Source organism: Emys orbicularis, chromosome 13, assembly GCF_028017835.1.
Source record: "Emys orbicularis isolate rEmyOrb1 chromosome 13, rEmyOrb1.hap1, whole genome shotgun sequence".
Classification (NCBI taxonomy): domain Eukaryota; kingdom Metazoa; phylum Chordata; order Testudines; family Emydidae; genus Emys; species Emys orbicularis.
In genome coordinates, this window is record NC_088695.1 from 4130910 (window position 1) to 4147008 (window position 16099).

Below are 16099 nucleotides of genomic sequence, written 5' to 3' on the forward strand. Positions count from 1 at the left end.
ACTGGGTGATATTTATTGCTGATCTAATCTTGATAGCCGCCAACCTCTTGCCATCTCCACTGGCTAAAGCAGGGTCTGGTTGATTTCAGACATCTTTCAGGATCCCTTAGTCAAGTGGTTGTCCAACTTTGGTCTGACAGCCCTTGCTGGTTGTCTGCAGAGAGCTGGCTGGTCACATGGCACTGGCTCCTCTTCCTTGTTTCCAGCTACTAAATTACATGTGGTTAAGGCACTACAATGGGACTCAGGACAATGGACACAATTCTCAGCTCTACTACTGAGTCCCTGTGTGTCCTTGGTTAAGTCACTTATACTTTGTGATTTCGCTCCCCAGCTGTAAAATAGGCAGCTAGAAGTACAAAGAAGGGATCTACTTTCAAAGCAGTGGGCACAAATAGCTGAGACTGAAGCCTACGTGACTACTAACCTGCTGAAAATTAAGCATTAATTTAAGTGTTAGCAGGATTGGGGCCTTCAGACCAAAAACAAAAGGCACAATAAGGTTTCCTTCAACCTGAACCATATACTCTATTCTCTACCAGATTCACTGGGTTAAAATAAGGGTGCAGAGTTGCGCCAATTTCACTCAGCTGTGTGATTTTAAACCAGTACAGTAAAACTAGCACAAAAGGTGTTGTGACTGCTTTTACTTCAGTTTCAGAGTATCTTATTTCTTAGAATCATAGAAATGTTGGGGCTGGAAGGGACCTGAAGAAGTCATCAAGTCCAGCCCCCGGTGCTGAGGCAGGACCAAGTAAACCTAGACCAGCCCTGATAGGTGTTTCTCCGATCTGTTTCCCTTGGATTCCCTTGGAAGCCTATTCCCTTGGAAGCCTATCCCAGAACATAAGAACGGCCATACTGGGTCAGACCAAAAGTAAATCTAGCCCAGTATCCTGTCTTCCCACAGTGGCCAATGCCAGGTGCCCCAGAGGGAATGAACAGAACAGGGAATTGTCAAGTGATCCATCCCTTGTCGCTCATTCCCAGCTTCTGGCAAACAAGAGGCTAGGGACACCATTCCTGCTCATCCTGGCTAATAGTCATTGATGGACCTATCCTCCACAAACATAACTACCCTAGAGTTAGAAAGTTTTTCCTAACATTTAACCTAAATCTCCCTTGCTGCAGATTAGGCCCATTACTTTGATCCTGCCTTCAGTGGCCATGGAGAACAATTTATCACAGTCTTTATAACGTATCTGAAGTGAAGACTATTATCAGGTCCCCTCTCAGTCTTCTTTTACAGGCGCTAGTTCTAGAAGTTTAGCACAAGCTGTAGCAGTTTGTGCTTTGAGCTCTGCAGATCCTTGGTTCGATCTCCGGAGTGTTGGCCAAGATAGCAGCCACCACATGTAGACAAGGCCTCAGGCTTATAAATGGGCTATAACCTTAAGCTTTGGAATTGCCTATCAAATGCCTCCACAATATCAGCAGTTGAGCTGCCCTGGATCAAGAGATGTTTCACTCTATAGGTCATAGTATTAGAACAGGGGTCGGCAGCCTTCGGCACGCAGCCCATCATGGTAATCCCGCACCATTTCCCGCAGCTCCCATTGGCCAGGAACAGTGAACCACGGCCACTGGGAGCTGCAGGGGGCTGTGCCTGCGGATGGTAAACGAAAACAAAATGTCTCGTGGCCCGCCAGCGGATTACCCTGATGGGCCACGTGCCGAAGGTTTCTGACCCCTGCATTAGAAGATAAGTCTGGCTATTCAGATGTTCCTGGTGTTTCTGCCTAGGTTAAATTTCAAGGGCTGTTGCTTGGAGTATCTTGGCACCTCTGGCTGGTCCTGCTTCCAGGTGCATTCAGCACCCGCAGCTCACACAATGGAAGCTGTGGGTTCTCAGAACCTCTGAAAAATCGACTATTCAAACCTTCCCAGACACTCAGGGTCTAATCCTTTACAACACGCATCACTCCCCATGTCCCCAGAAAGAAAGAGGAAGGAATGGCCATCAGATTACCCTTTTCAATCGAGTTGCAACGTTGCACCTTTTCAGAATGAGACTTAGTTTTCTCCATCTTTCCTGGGAAGCGAGCTGTCCGTGTGTCCCAACCAGCTCTTTCACTGATATAGAATTACTCCCGATCAGCTGTGACAGTCCTGGCTCCAGGTTCTTTTCTTCCTAAGGTTTCTCCACTTGAGTTATAGTCTGCTCTGTTCTTATACCAGAGGATAAAAGAAAACAGACAAGAGTTCACTGGATGAAATTAATTTAACTTTCAAGACAAATAAATTGAAATACTTTAGGCAGCATAGAATCATAAGGAGCTGGAAGGAACCTCAAGAGGTCATCTAGTCCATCCCTCCATGCTGAGGCAGGAATAAGTAAACCTAGACCATCCCAACAGGTGTTTCTCTAATCTATTCTTAAATACCTGGGGTTCCAAAACCTCCATTGGTAACCTGTTTCAGTGCTTAACTATCATTAGAATTAGAAAGTTTATCCTAATAGCCAACCTAACTCTCCCTTGCTGCAGATTGTGTCTATTATTTTTTGTCCTACCTCTGGAAGGCCTGGAGACCAATCGATCACCATCCTCTTTATAATAATCTTTTACGTATTTGAAGACTCTTAGCAAGTCCCCCCTCAGCTTTCTGTTCTCTAGACTAAACATGCCTAATTCTTTCAACATTTCCTCATACGTCATGTTTTCTAAGCCTCTGATCTTTTTTGTTGCTCTCCTCTGGATTCTCTCCAATCTTTCTGAAAGTGTGGTGCCCAAAACTGGACATAATACTCCAGCTGAGGCCCCACCAGTGCTGAGTAGAGCGGAACAATGACCTCCCATGTCTTACTTACAACCTTCCTGTTAATACACCCCAGAACTTCATGTTGTTAATACATCCCAGCATGGAGTCAATCTGTTGGCCGCACTGCTACAATTAGCCAAAGGAGAATTCGGGGTCTGAGTTTAAAGAAAAATGGATTTGTTCTACCAGCAATAATATTTAGTCTTAGTGAGCATTTACTAGCGCTGTTGTAATTGAGGTCGCAAACCTGTTTCCATTCTAATCACCCTTCCCTGCCAATTTTCAGTCACTCATAACTTCTGAAATATTCATCACAGGTGCTGAAATTTTCCTTTACCCCCAACATCTGTATTTGGGAAGGAAAAGTGTGTTTTGGGCAGTGGGAGGACAGACATCCGAGTTGTTCTTCGAGGTCCAGATCTTCAAGGGTATTTAGGTGCTTAACTCATATTGATTTCAGTGGGAGTTAGTTAGAGGTTGGAAAATGGAAGCCCAAGTCAATGGAAGTTAGGGGCCTAACCTGCTTTTGAAAAGACCACTAGGCCCCTATCTGTATTTGTAGGTGTCTAAATACCTTTTAAAATCTCTTGCTCATGGTGCTGGTGTCATTTTTGAACATTTTGCTCTTCCTGATTGGTCCAAGGGCACACCTGGAGTTTATGGCAGAGTCAAGAATTGAACCCCAGGTCTTTTGAGTCCCGGTCTTAGCCACAAGACTAGTCTTCATCTTATAATACCTGGCTCTTACCTTCAGAAGATCTCAAAGCACTCCAATATCACTACTGCCATTGTACAGAGGGGGAAACTAAGGCACTGAGAGAAGTGACTGACTTGTGGTCACCCGGCAGAGCCAGGAACAGAACCCGGATCTTGCAAATTCCAATCTAGTTCGCTGCTCGCTAGGCCGGGAACTCTTTCTCCCCAAACCACTGTCTTCTCCTTGGTTGCTCATTAGTACTAAGCTTACCAGTTTACCAACATTGCCCTATCACCGGGCTGCAATGCTGGAAATCTCCACTGCGTGTCAGCATTACACGCAGCTATGTCTCCCTTGTTAACCAAGAATGCACCAGAATGTTCTGGATAGTTACATGAAATTTATAAGGCCGGTCGAATATTTTCCTTCAGAACTTTTTCCCTCACAGAAACTGGATTTTTGACTAAACAAAATTACCTGCCTCCCCCAAATCTATAGTTGTCTAACCGTCCCCCACCCAAAACTTCCTCTCACCCAGCTCTTCTTTGGATGCTACACCAACTTTCCCACCTCATCACCCGCCCTCCTCTGCATTTCTCTCTCAGAACTCTTCTTTTCACCCCATTCCCTGCCTCCCTGGGCCAGGCCTCTGCCTTCCCCTCACACCCCCTCCCCACTAGTCTCCTAATATAAGAATCATAACTCACCCTGTTTCCTGCAGCATCAACTCTGAATCCAAAGGAACTGCTCAACTGGGAGAGAATTGTGCAACCGATGTTCAGTCTCACGCTGGGTGAAACACCCTAATTGGGGGAGGAGTTGACATGAATGTAAACCAGTGAGAAAGCCGTGAGAGAGCATTCGACAAGATAGCAACCTGCCACCAAATCAGGAGTCTATTGTAGTGGTAAATGTACCCCCTCGCCCTTTTGGGAGCACAAGAGAAGGAACTTCCAGCCACAGATGTCAAACTGAAAGAGATTTTCTGAGCTTGAGCAACATTGGACTAGAAACGCTGATTGAAAACCACAGGAACCAACTACAGCTAGAAGTGGGCAAATAACAGATTTTTTTTGATTCGCTGGCAATTCTTAAAAAAATCAGGGGGAAAATGTATAGATTCCAAGGGCAGAAGGGACCAATGTGCTTATCTACTCTGACCTCCTGTATAAGACAGGCTAGAGAACCTCCAGAAAGTAATTCCTTTTGTTTCAGGTCAGTTTGTTTCAATGTTGAACTTTTTTTAAACATTTGATTGATGTTCTCAAAAAAAAAAAAAACTACAGGGACCCAAAACAAACAAGTTTCAAACCAAACAAATCAAAGTGTGTCCTTTTGAAAAACTGTCAAAATGAAACTTCTGACTTGTTTTGGAATTTTTGTTCCCCAATTAAAACAATTCAGTGAAATCAACACAAAGTCACAAAATGTTTCAGGGGCACGAAATCTGTATTTTTCAGAGTGGATAAAAATCAATGATTTAAAAAAAAAATCAGATTTGGGAATCCAATTTGGGAATATTTTAATGAAGTTCCTCTATCTCTGGGTAAGACAGACATTATATTTCATTTAACTATTTTAGTTAAAAACAATTTTAACAAAAACAAACCTGATTTTAAAAAAACTTGAATGTTTAACTAAATTCAAAAATTCATATGCTTGTTTTGTTAAAATATTACGTTTGCTGTTGAAGAAAAAAATCCAGAATACTTAACGTTGTTGTTTTAGTTAAATAAAACAATTTAAATGTCTGTCTGGTGATGTTCTCCTCCTAATACAGCCTGGCAAGAAAATCCTCCAAATATTAAGGATTAACCCGTTGAACGTCGGTACTGGGCAAATTAGTCGAAACAATAGTTAAGAATAAAATTGTCAGACACATAGAAAAACATAAACTGTTGAGCAATAGTCAACATGGTTTCTGTAAAGGGAAATTGTGTCTTACTAATCTATTAGAGTTCTTTAAAGGGGTCAACAAACATGTGGACAAGGGGGATCCAGTGGACATAGTGTACTTAGATTTCCAGAAAGCCTTTGACAAGGTCCCTCACCAAAGGCTCTTACGTAAATTAAGCTGTCTGCAGATAAAAGGGAAGGTCCTTTCATGGATTGAGAACTGGTTAAAAGACAGGGAACAAAGGGTAGGAATTAATGGTAAATTCTCAGAATGGAGAGGGGTAACTAGTGGTGTTCCCCAAGTCCTCAGTCCTCGGACCAATCTTATTCAACTTATTCATAAATGATCTGGAGAAAGGGGTAAACAGTGAGGTGGCAAAGTTTGCAGATGATACTAAACTTCTCAAGATAGTTAAGACCAAAGCAGACTGTGAAGAACTTCAAAAAGATCTCACAAAACTAAGTGATTGGGCAACAAAATGGCAAATTAAATTTATTGTGGATAAATGTAAAGTAATGCACATTGGAAAAAATAACCCCAACTATACATACAATATGATGGGGGCTAATTTAGCTACAACGAGTCAGGAAAAAGATCTTGGAGTCATCGTGGATAGTTCTCTGAAGATGTCCACGCAGTGTGCAGAGGCGGTCAAAAAAGCAAACAGGATGTTAGGGATCATTAAAAAGGGGATAGAGAATAAGACAGAGAATATATTATTGCCCTTATATAAATCAATGGTACACCCACATCTCAAATACTGCGTACAGATGTGGTCTCCTCATCTCAAAAAAGATATATTGGCACTAGAAAAGGTTCAGAGAAGGGCAACTAAAATGATTAGGGGTTTGGAACGGGTCCCATATGAGGAGAGATTAAAGAGGCTAGGACTCTTCAGCTTGGAAAAGAGGAGACTAAGGGGGGATATGATAGAGGTATATAAAATCATGAGTGATGTGGAGAAAGTGGATAAGGAAAAGTTATTTACTTATTCCCATAATACAAGAACTAGGGGTCACCAAATGAAATTAATGGGCAGCAGGTTTAAAACAAATAAAAGGAAATTTTTCTTCACGCAGCGCACAGTCAACTTGTGGAACTTCTTACCTGAAGAGGTTGTGAAGGCTAGGACTATAACAGCGTTTAAAAGAGAACTGGATAAATTCATGGAGGTTAGGTCCATTAATGGCTATTAGCCAGGACGGGTAAGGAATGGTGTCCCTAGCCTCTGTTTGTCAGAGGGTGGAGATGGATGGCAGGAGAGAGATCACTTGATCATTGCCTGTAAGCTTCACTCCCTCTGGGGCACCTGGCATTGGCCACTGTCGGTAGACAGGATACTGGGCTAGATGGACCTTTGGTCTGACCCGGTACGGCCATTCTTATGTTCTTATTGGAGATAGTTCACCTCCCAATGACTTCATAAATATCTGCTTCAATTACCTTTGGTAAATGAAATAACCAAACAATCATTCATTTTCTGATATAGCTGTAAAACTAATCTGAAAACTTTTCAGAATAAATCACGGTTTAAAAATGTATAGTGTATACCTTCTAAAAATGAAACCTAAATCTAGCTCAGAGTTGTGAAGAATATGCATTAAGGTTATAACAACCAACAAGAATGCACTTTTATGTAGAAATCCATAATTAAATCGAGTCTTCCTGACCACCCTGGTATTTTTCAATGAAAAAAGCTGACCCTTAAAAGCACAGCTTTGCAGTTATTAGCTTATTCCACCCTGCATGAGCAAAGCAAGCTGCGCCAGTAAAAGCACCGTTTGGCTCATATAACTGCCGGTGCACCCGTAACCGACAGCTATGCCGGCAAAGGGCTGTACTGTAAACCTGACTCTTGTCTACACAGAAAATTTTTCCCTGTTATATCAGTACAGTTCAACTGATAGATATAATTTCTGTTGTGGATACTCTTATTCCAGAATAAGGCCTGGTGTGCTCTTCACAGGCGCCGACTTTCTTCTTTCCCGGTGGGTGCCCCGAGGCCTTCCCCCCACTCCGCCCCTTCCCCCAAGGCCCCACCATTGCTCTGCCTCTTCCCGCCTCTGCCCCTCCCCTGAGACCCCATCTCTCCCCCACCTCTTCCTGCCCCACTCTGCCCCCTCCCCGAATGTGCCCTGCCTAGCGATGTATCTAGTGTTTTTAAAAAGTAAATGTTTAAACTATTAGAATTGTACTGGTTAAACATTTAACCATTAGGCTCCGCTGCTGCCCCATGTGCTCAGGATCCTAGCTGTCGCTCTGCGTGCCTGAGGTTCTGCTGCTGCCCTCCGCCCAGGGTCCCAGCTGCCGGCTCCGCACCCGAGGTCCCAGCTGCCGACCCCACGCCCAGGGCTCTGCCGCCGCCCCGTGCCCGGGTATTCCGCTCGCTGCTGGCCCCGTGCTGGGGACTCCATTGCTGGCCCCGCACCCACGGTCCCGGCTGCCACCCGTGCAGAGCCCTGGGGGTAGGGCCAGCAGCCTGGACCCCAGAGGCGGGGCGGCAGCTGGGACCCATGGCCGAAAGCTGGGACCTTGGGGGAGGGGCCAGCAGCTGGGATCCTGGTGTAGGGGGAGCAGAAGCCTGGATCCATGGCACAGGGCTGGCAGCGGAATCCCGCAGTGGAGTTTAAATGTTAACCATAATACCTTACCGATAAGACTGATGCTTACCGGTTAACTGGTTGACTTTTACATCCCTAGCCCTGCCCTCGCTCTCCCCTCCCGGCTCCTGCCTGCCGCCGAACAACTGATCGGTGGGGGGCTGTTGAGCACCCGCTATTTTTTTTTCATGGGTGCTCCAGCCCCGGGAGCACCCCCCGAGTCAGCGCCTATGGTACCTCTACACTACAGCGGCTACAGGAGCACAGCTACGGCACTGCAGCGGTACCTCGGTACTGCAGACGCTTCCTACAACGACACAAGGGGTTTTTCCATCAATGTGGGTAGGCCTCTCCACCAAGGAGTAGCTAGATCGACAAGAGAACTCTTCCACCGACCTCGCTGCGTCTATAGTGGGGGCTCGATCGACCTAACTACGTCACAACAGGGCGTGACATTTGATACATTCCTGTGCATTGTAACTAGGTCAACCTAATTTTTATGTGTAGAGCAGGGCCAGGGCACGTTTATGCCTTGCGCTGCTTGTGACGCTGTAGAAAAGAAACACGATTCCTGTTTACAAAAATGTAATGTGTCACCAGTGTTGCACAACTGTGATAAATCTTATACAAAGTACGCCATGTAAGGTATACATCTAGGCTAGGGTCCCCCACCCTCGGGTGCTGGCATCACTGCAGCATGCAACCGTGAAACCGCAGCCTAAACAGCATTTCCATGTATCCGTTTGGTGCGAGATGTCGCTAGTCACGGATCACTTCTGGAAGGCTCTGCAATACCAGTGATCCCAAGGGATGAAAACCTGGACAGAATGTTGTAACAAAAGCCTGTGTCCTAACATGTTACCTACCTGTCTGCTATGCAAATCCAACAGTTTCAGAAGCCGCTTTGTTTGTTTAGATAAACTCCAAGAGAGATTTGTTGGCCGCACCCTCACAGTCACACAAGTCCATGAAAGGAAGAGCCAGTTGAATCCTACAGTATAGCTGAGTGAATGGATTTATTTGTTGTTGTTGTTGTTGTTTTTGTTTAGAGATTGCCCCCTCTTATGTCCCTTCACGTCATGTTCCAGCAGGGTGGCTGCCTTTCCGTTCCCTCTGTTCTATCTCATCTATTCCTGTCTCCTTCTTTCTGTCACAGACCAGGGCACAGGCAATCATGCCTAGTGGTCGGAGCTGGAGTCAGCGCCAAGGGTCAGAGCTAGATTCAGGAACCAAGCAGGGGAGCAGGGCTGAAGCGTACCGGAGCGGGGCTGGGAACAATGCAGACACAGGCGGGATCACAGGTACAGGCTTAAATATTGAGCAAGTCCTGGTCTGGTGCTGCACAGCTGGGCTTGTCTCTGTTCAGTTCTCCAGTGCTTAGAGCAGGGGTTCTCACAAGAAACTTTTTGGTGGCCTCAGAGTGCGGCCACTAACTCTTGCTGGTGGCTGCTCCGACAATTTTTCCTAAAATACTTCATTAACTTTAAGAAAAAGAAATAAATATGCACACGTACATGTCCAAATCATTGTAATTTATTTATGTAGGGGTTTTTTTGCAGACTCAGTAATAAAAATAATGTACAGTTGTCTCTATCCTTTGCTGGACCTAAACAGAATAGAAACACAAGGTGCTTTGTACATTCGTGTCTTTTTTCTTATTGTTTCTTTTGCCTTTTTGGTTGCTTTTTTAAAAGACTTGCTAGCTGGTAAGTCTGTTATGAAAAGTGATATTAACAAACATACAAATATCACTTTTCACAGCAGACTTACTCAGTCCCGGCAAGCCCAGAGACAAATTAAGCCCTGGATGGGGAAGTGATTACGCAGGCAGTGGGACGATGGGCCACTGGGGGAGGCAACAGGGGCCAGGGTGATTGGGGAGGGTGATCTCAGGGCCAGAGCCCGTCACCTCACAGCCAGGGAATGGAGCCCAAAGCCCCATGGGTGGAGCCTACCACCCACCACCTCTGGGAACATGGCCGACCGTCTGCTCCTCCAGATTTTCTCTCTCCAGAGGCGGCCAGGGCCCAACCACTGCCGGCAGCTCCAGGGGAGGGGCTGCTGCTTTACTCCGCCCCACTCACAACCACCCAGGAGGCTGTGGCTGCAAGAAAAGCCCACAGTGGCCGCATTTGAGAAACACTGGCTTAGAGAATTAACCTAGCTTCTTCAACACAATTTTTTTTCTCTCCGCACTGGAAAGAAAAACCAGCATGTTACACTACACTTGGGCCACAACCACGTTTAAAAGTTATTTTTGCAGTGTGTGGAGAAGGACTATCATGTTGACTTTATACTCTTTGCAGTCTTGCATTGAATCTACATTTGCCTGTCTCTGTTCCAGTCTCTATACAGCCAATGGAATTCCTTACAGGATTCTCGTAGTCCGTGACAGGAGCCAGGCACCTGTATTAAGCAAACGGTCAGACTAGAAACCAATCAATACCAGCACCCAAAAATACCTACTGCGGGGACATCCTGACGGAAGAATATCACTTGTAACGGCCAGATAATGCAATCGCTCACTATCACTCCTTAAAACAACTATCTTAATCCAGACTACAACATACAACCACAGGCCCTCCAGTTGTTAAATTGCACTGCGGCTACAGTATAACTAGAACAATTATTGTTTTCAGAAGTTGGCAGCATGACAAGGGAGGAAAATTTGTGGTTTTCTTTGACTGGTGTCAAATAAGCAACAGGATGACTGTGGTTTCAGAGACGCCTGGATGACGCCTCATTCTTTATCAGCCTTACAAAGAGCACAGTAAAAAAAAAAAAGGGGGGGGGGGAATCTAGAGAACAGTTCCCTATTCTGAAATTTTTCTCAATCAAAAAAACGTGTTTGGTTTGTCATCTAAACGTAAGATCAGCCTTTAAACAACTGACACTCCAATCCTGCAATGAGTTCTTTGTGGGCGGAATCCCACATGGCACAGAAGCTCGCTGATTTCAGTGAGGAGCTCTGCAGGCATAAGGGTCTACTGAAGCACTACACAATCAGAACTTAAAAAGTAAAAACAAAACGCCCACATAAGCTTCAAGAAGGCAAATGACCTCAGCGGATAAATGGCGTAATCATACAAGAGTGTAGAAATAAACCAAATCCAAACTCTACACAAATCCTTTTGCAAGACATAATGCATTCTGTTTCATTTGGCACGAGGGGCCTGGAGGTCTCAGTTGTATTTCAAGCCATTTATCAAATCACAGTGGCATCCCACCCAACTTCCTTTTTTCCTTCAGTTTGTTGATTTAAGAGTTTGTGTGTGTGTGAGAGAGAGAGCAACAGCGAGATTTTGTTTGAATGAACCCACACTTAGTGGTTTTACTAATACATGTTTCAGTGAATCCACACTTTGTGGTTTTACTAACACCACGTGTTTAAATGAATCCACACTTAGTGGTTTTACTTACTAACACCACGTGTTTAAAAAACATGAAAACAAACATTTGTCCTTCAGTTCATCTGGAACCACAAACTTCTCCTTCTCCCCCTGCTTATAAATAAATAAATAAATAAATGGAGATATCCCATCTCCTAGAACTGGAAGGGACCTTGAAAGGTCATCGAGTCCAGCCCCCTGCCTTCACTAGCAGGACCAAGTACTGATTTTGCCCCAGATCCCTAAGTGGCCCCCTCAAGGATTGAACTCACAACCCTGGGTTTAGCAGGCCAATGCTCAAACCACTGAGCTATCCCTCCCCCCTGAATTACATTCAGCTTCTCATTCCTCTTTCTGGGGTTTCCTTTCCGCCCAGCACAGAGTGCTGCACGTTTGGATTCCCTCTCTGTCCCAGCTGACGATGGGGAGGTGGCTGGGGGTTGGGAAGAGTCTCCTTTGCTGGAGGATCCTGAGCAAATAGAACCTGGCCTTTGATGAAAGGTTACAAAAACTAGGCACATTTAGTCTTGAGAAAAGATGGAGTGGTGCCTGATAACAGTTTGCAAATATGTTAAGGGTTGTTGTAAAGAGGACGGTGATCAACTGTTCTCCATGTCCACTGGAGGTAGGTTAAGAAGGAATCGGCCTACTCTGCAGCAAGGGAGATGTACATTGGATATTAAAAGCAAGTTTCGAACTCTAAGGGTAGTTAAGCTCTGGAACAGGTTACCAAGGGAGGCTGTAGAATCCCCGTCATTGGAGGTTTTTAAGAAGAGGTTGGACAAACACCTGTCAGGGATGGTCTAGGTTTGCCTGGTCCTGCCTCAGGCTGGGGGAATGGACTAGGTGACGTCTCAAAATCACTTTCAGCCCTACATTTCTACGATTCTATGTCACACCATGGCCTTGTCTTCACCAGGAAAAAAGGTTTTACCACCATGTTGGCTAACATATGGTAAAATCCGAGTGTGGACAAGACAGTTGTTAAGTTTCAGAATGGTAGCTGTGTTAGTCTGTACAGTATCAGCAAAAACAAGGAGTCCTTGTGGCACCTTAGACACTAACAAATTTATTTGGGCATAAGCTTTCGCAGGCTAAAACCCACTTCATCAGATGCATGGAGTGGAAAATACAGTAGCAGGTATATATTCACAGTACATGAAAAGATGGGAGTTGCCTTACCAAGTTGGGGGGTCCGTGCTAATGAGACAATTCAATTATCAGTAGAATACCAAGGGAGGAAAAATCACTTTTGCAGTGGTAATGAGCATGGCCCATTTCAAACAGTTGACAAGAAGGTGTGAGTAACAGTAGAAATTAATATGGGGAAATTAGTTTTTGTAAAGATAGTTGTTGTCACACGCATTAATAAGTCACGCATTTCCCCCGGGCTGTTAGTGTGTGTGAAAACCACAAACTGCCCACGTAGGATTTTACCACGTTAGCAAAAATAATAAAAATATATATATATATAATGTTGTTTCATGCTCCTTACAAACTAGAGGCTGGTTATGAAATGAGTCACTTTGACTTCCAACATGTCAGTGATTTGTGACTCGGGTTTTTTTTTTTTTTTGGTGGTTTTGTGGTGTAAACAAAGTATTGAAATGACTGGGCTGTCTTCTAAGTGAGAAATGTTGGTCGTTTACAACATAGGCACCCACTTCCCCTCTAGCTGGGGGATGCTCAACATCCCCCATTTGCCCCAGGCCCTGCTCCCACTCCACCCTTTCCCCCAAGCCCCTGTCCCCGCCTCCCTCAGGGAGCCTCCTGAACGCTGTGAAACAGCTGTTTGCGGCAGGCGCTGGGAGGTGGAGGAGTTGATTAGCAGGAGCCGCAGGTGGGCAAGAGGCGCGGGGGTGCAGGGCGGAGGAGCTTGGCTGCTGGTGGGTGCTGAGCACCCACTCATTTTTCTCTGGAGCACCCATGGAGTCGGTGTCTATGGTTTACAACAAAGGGCATGTCACAAGCGCCAATGGACTCAAACAAGCATCTTAATGCTGCATTTCTTTGTTTTCGTAAGTCGATGTTCTGGGAAGGCAGCAGATACCGCCAGACAGCTTCAACTCTGCACTAACTAAATTGTTTTTGAATTTTAACAGCCACTAGGTATTTGTAAAGTGCACAGCACAAGACCCTGAGCTCAGCTGGGGCATCTCTGTGTGCCATCATTATATAAACGGTAAATCTTCATTCACGACCCAGCACAGCTGTGTTAAAGCAGTGGTTCTCAACCCAGGGTACATGTACCCCTGGGGGTATGCAGAGATCTTCCAGGGGGTACATCAACTCATCTAGCTATTTGCCTAGTTTTACAACAGGCTACATAAAAACACTAGTGAAGTCAGTACAAACTACAATTTCATACAGACAATGACTTGTTTATACTGCTCTATATGCTATACACTGAAATGTAAATACAATATGTATCTTCCAATTGATACATTTTTATAATGATAGGGTAAAAATGAGAAAGGCAGACATTTTTCAGTAATAGTTGGCTGTATCACTTCTGCATTTTGATGTCTGATGTTGTAAGCAAGCCGTTTTTAAGTGAGGTGAAACTTGGGGGTACCCAAGACAAATCAAGACTCCTGAAACAGGGTACAGTAGTCTGGAAAGGTTGAGAGCCGCTGTGTTAAAGAATGACCTCCCTTAATCCCACGCCCACTCAACCAGCTCCTGCTCTGTTCACTGTGCGAGACACAAAAAAGGATAGGAAAAAAAAAAGTTTCTTGGCGCTGCCGGGAGGGTGAATCCCCTGCCGGAAACGAACAAGGGTTTAAAGGGAGAAGCGGCAGCACAAGCCGGGGCCAGTTTGTCTCAGGCGGGCGAGCCGGCGGGAGCCGGGCGGGGCGAGTGACAGCCCCACACAACGGGCCCGATCCGGCCAGCCAGCGGCGGGGGCATCTGCAGTTACTTTGCACCTCCACAAGCGGAGCCGCCCCGGATCCATGACTAGGCCGGGGGGGGGCCTCCCACGGACCCCCCCCCCGTCCGGCTCTGACTTGGGAGGTGAGAGGGGGGGCGCTGTGTAGGGCGCCCCCTGATGGGGGAGCGCTACGGGGGGGGCTGTGCACAGGGGTGACTCCTAGGCGCCCCCCCCCGTCCGGATCCTGGGGCGGGGGAGGGAACTGGGGGCACCGAACACGGGGGCGCACTAGCCATCGGGGGGAGGGGCACCCCGCCCGGGGGGGCACTGCCGGGGGAGGCGGCATGAGCCTGATGGGGGCGGGGCTCTATGGGGCTCCCCCGGCTGTGGGGGGGGTGACAACGGGGTTGGGGGGGCGGCTCCTCGGACAACACGGGATCCGGGCGGGGGGTTGCGCAGCCGGAGACCCCTGAATGGATCCTCACCTCGGACACGAGCGAAGCACCAGCACCACTCGGCGCTAGCGGGAAATCTAAAATGGCGGCGGTACGGCGAGCCGGAGGGGACACGCCGCTCGTGGTACCGCCAAAGCGCATGCGCAGAAGAAAGGGCGGGGTGGGAGCGAAGCGCGTCCTGCCCCCGCCCCTTCGAGTCGGCTTGGGGGCGTCTCATAAAGGGGGGGGGGGGTGGCAGTGGGGGTCTCCGGCTGCTGGTGGTGGGAGGTCAATGGTGGCTTCCCAAGTGGGGAGGGCTGTTAATGGAGGGGGTCAATGGAGGAATCCCAGATAGAAGGGGTTAATGAGGCTGCTAATAGGAGCCAATGGAGGAATCCGAAGTGGAGAGGGTCAACGCGGGGCTGCTAATGGGGGAGTCTAAGGGGGGGGTGCTGCTAATAGGCCTCAGTGGAGGAGTCCCCAAACGACGTTGGCTACGTTAACAGATGCAGTCTTCTGTGGACGTAGCATCTACGCCGGGTGTTCTGTTGGCATCGCTATGTTGGTCTGGGATGTTTGGTGTTTTTTTCCCACCCCATGCTTCTTGTTGACGTAGCTATGCCAATATCACTTTCAAGTGCAGACCCAGGCCTGGTCCCCATTACAGAATTAGGTCCGCTTAACTATGACGCTCAAGGCTGTGCAAATTTTCATGCCCCTGCAATGTTGTTAAGCCAACCTAAGCTCACTAGGTGGATGGAAGAATTCTTCTGTCGACCCAGATACCATCTCTGGGAGAGGTGAATTTACTACAGAGACAGAAGAGCCCCTTCCATCGCTGTAGGAAGTGTCTATGCTACACTGTAGGAAGTGTCTATGCTACATCTGTAGAGTTTCAACTGTAGACAGACCCCAAGGCTTAGATTGCAAACTCTTTGTGGCAGGGGCTGTCTTTTTTCTTCTGTGTTTGTACAGCACCTAGCACAGTGGGATCCTGGTCAATGATTATACAAGGAGAAAACAGCTTGGGAGAGTCTCCCTGTTTGTGAGACATCTGTCTCCATGAGCATAGGGCGGGTGGCATGTGCCTCCCTTGTATGAGTGATGGTTAGCAAGTGTCATAGAAATGTTTCAGTTTCAACTTTAATTTATAGTATAATTTGTGTACTATAACATCTGACATTTTGAAACAAAAACATTATTTCAAAATTAAAAATTGAAACAAAAACATGACCTCCTCCAAAAGAATCATTTTGATTTTTTTCCTAAACAACATTTTGTTGAAATTGACGCGGTCCTGCAGCACATTTTGATTTTGTCAAATCAATTTTATCTGATGGAAAATTCTTCCGTCGGAAGGTTTTCAACCAGCTCTGATTACTTGTATAACAATAGCCTAAGAACTAAATTGTGGACCAGCCATCAAATAAACCAGTGCAGAGACTTCTGT

The 16099-nt window shown here is 46.3% G+C and overlaps 1 protein-coding gene across 1 annotated transcript in view; it reads right to left on the reverse strand.

Moving 5' to 3' along the window:
- The window catches only part of LOC135887318 (killer cell lectin-like receptor subfamily F member 1), a 74236-nt gene that overhangs the window by 37226 nt on the left and 20911 nt on the right, over window positions 1-16099 (reverse strand). The gene's annotated exons all lie outside the window — the stretch shown is intronic.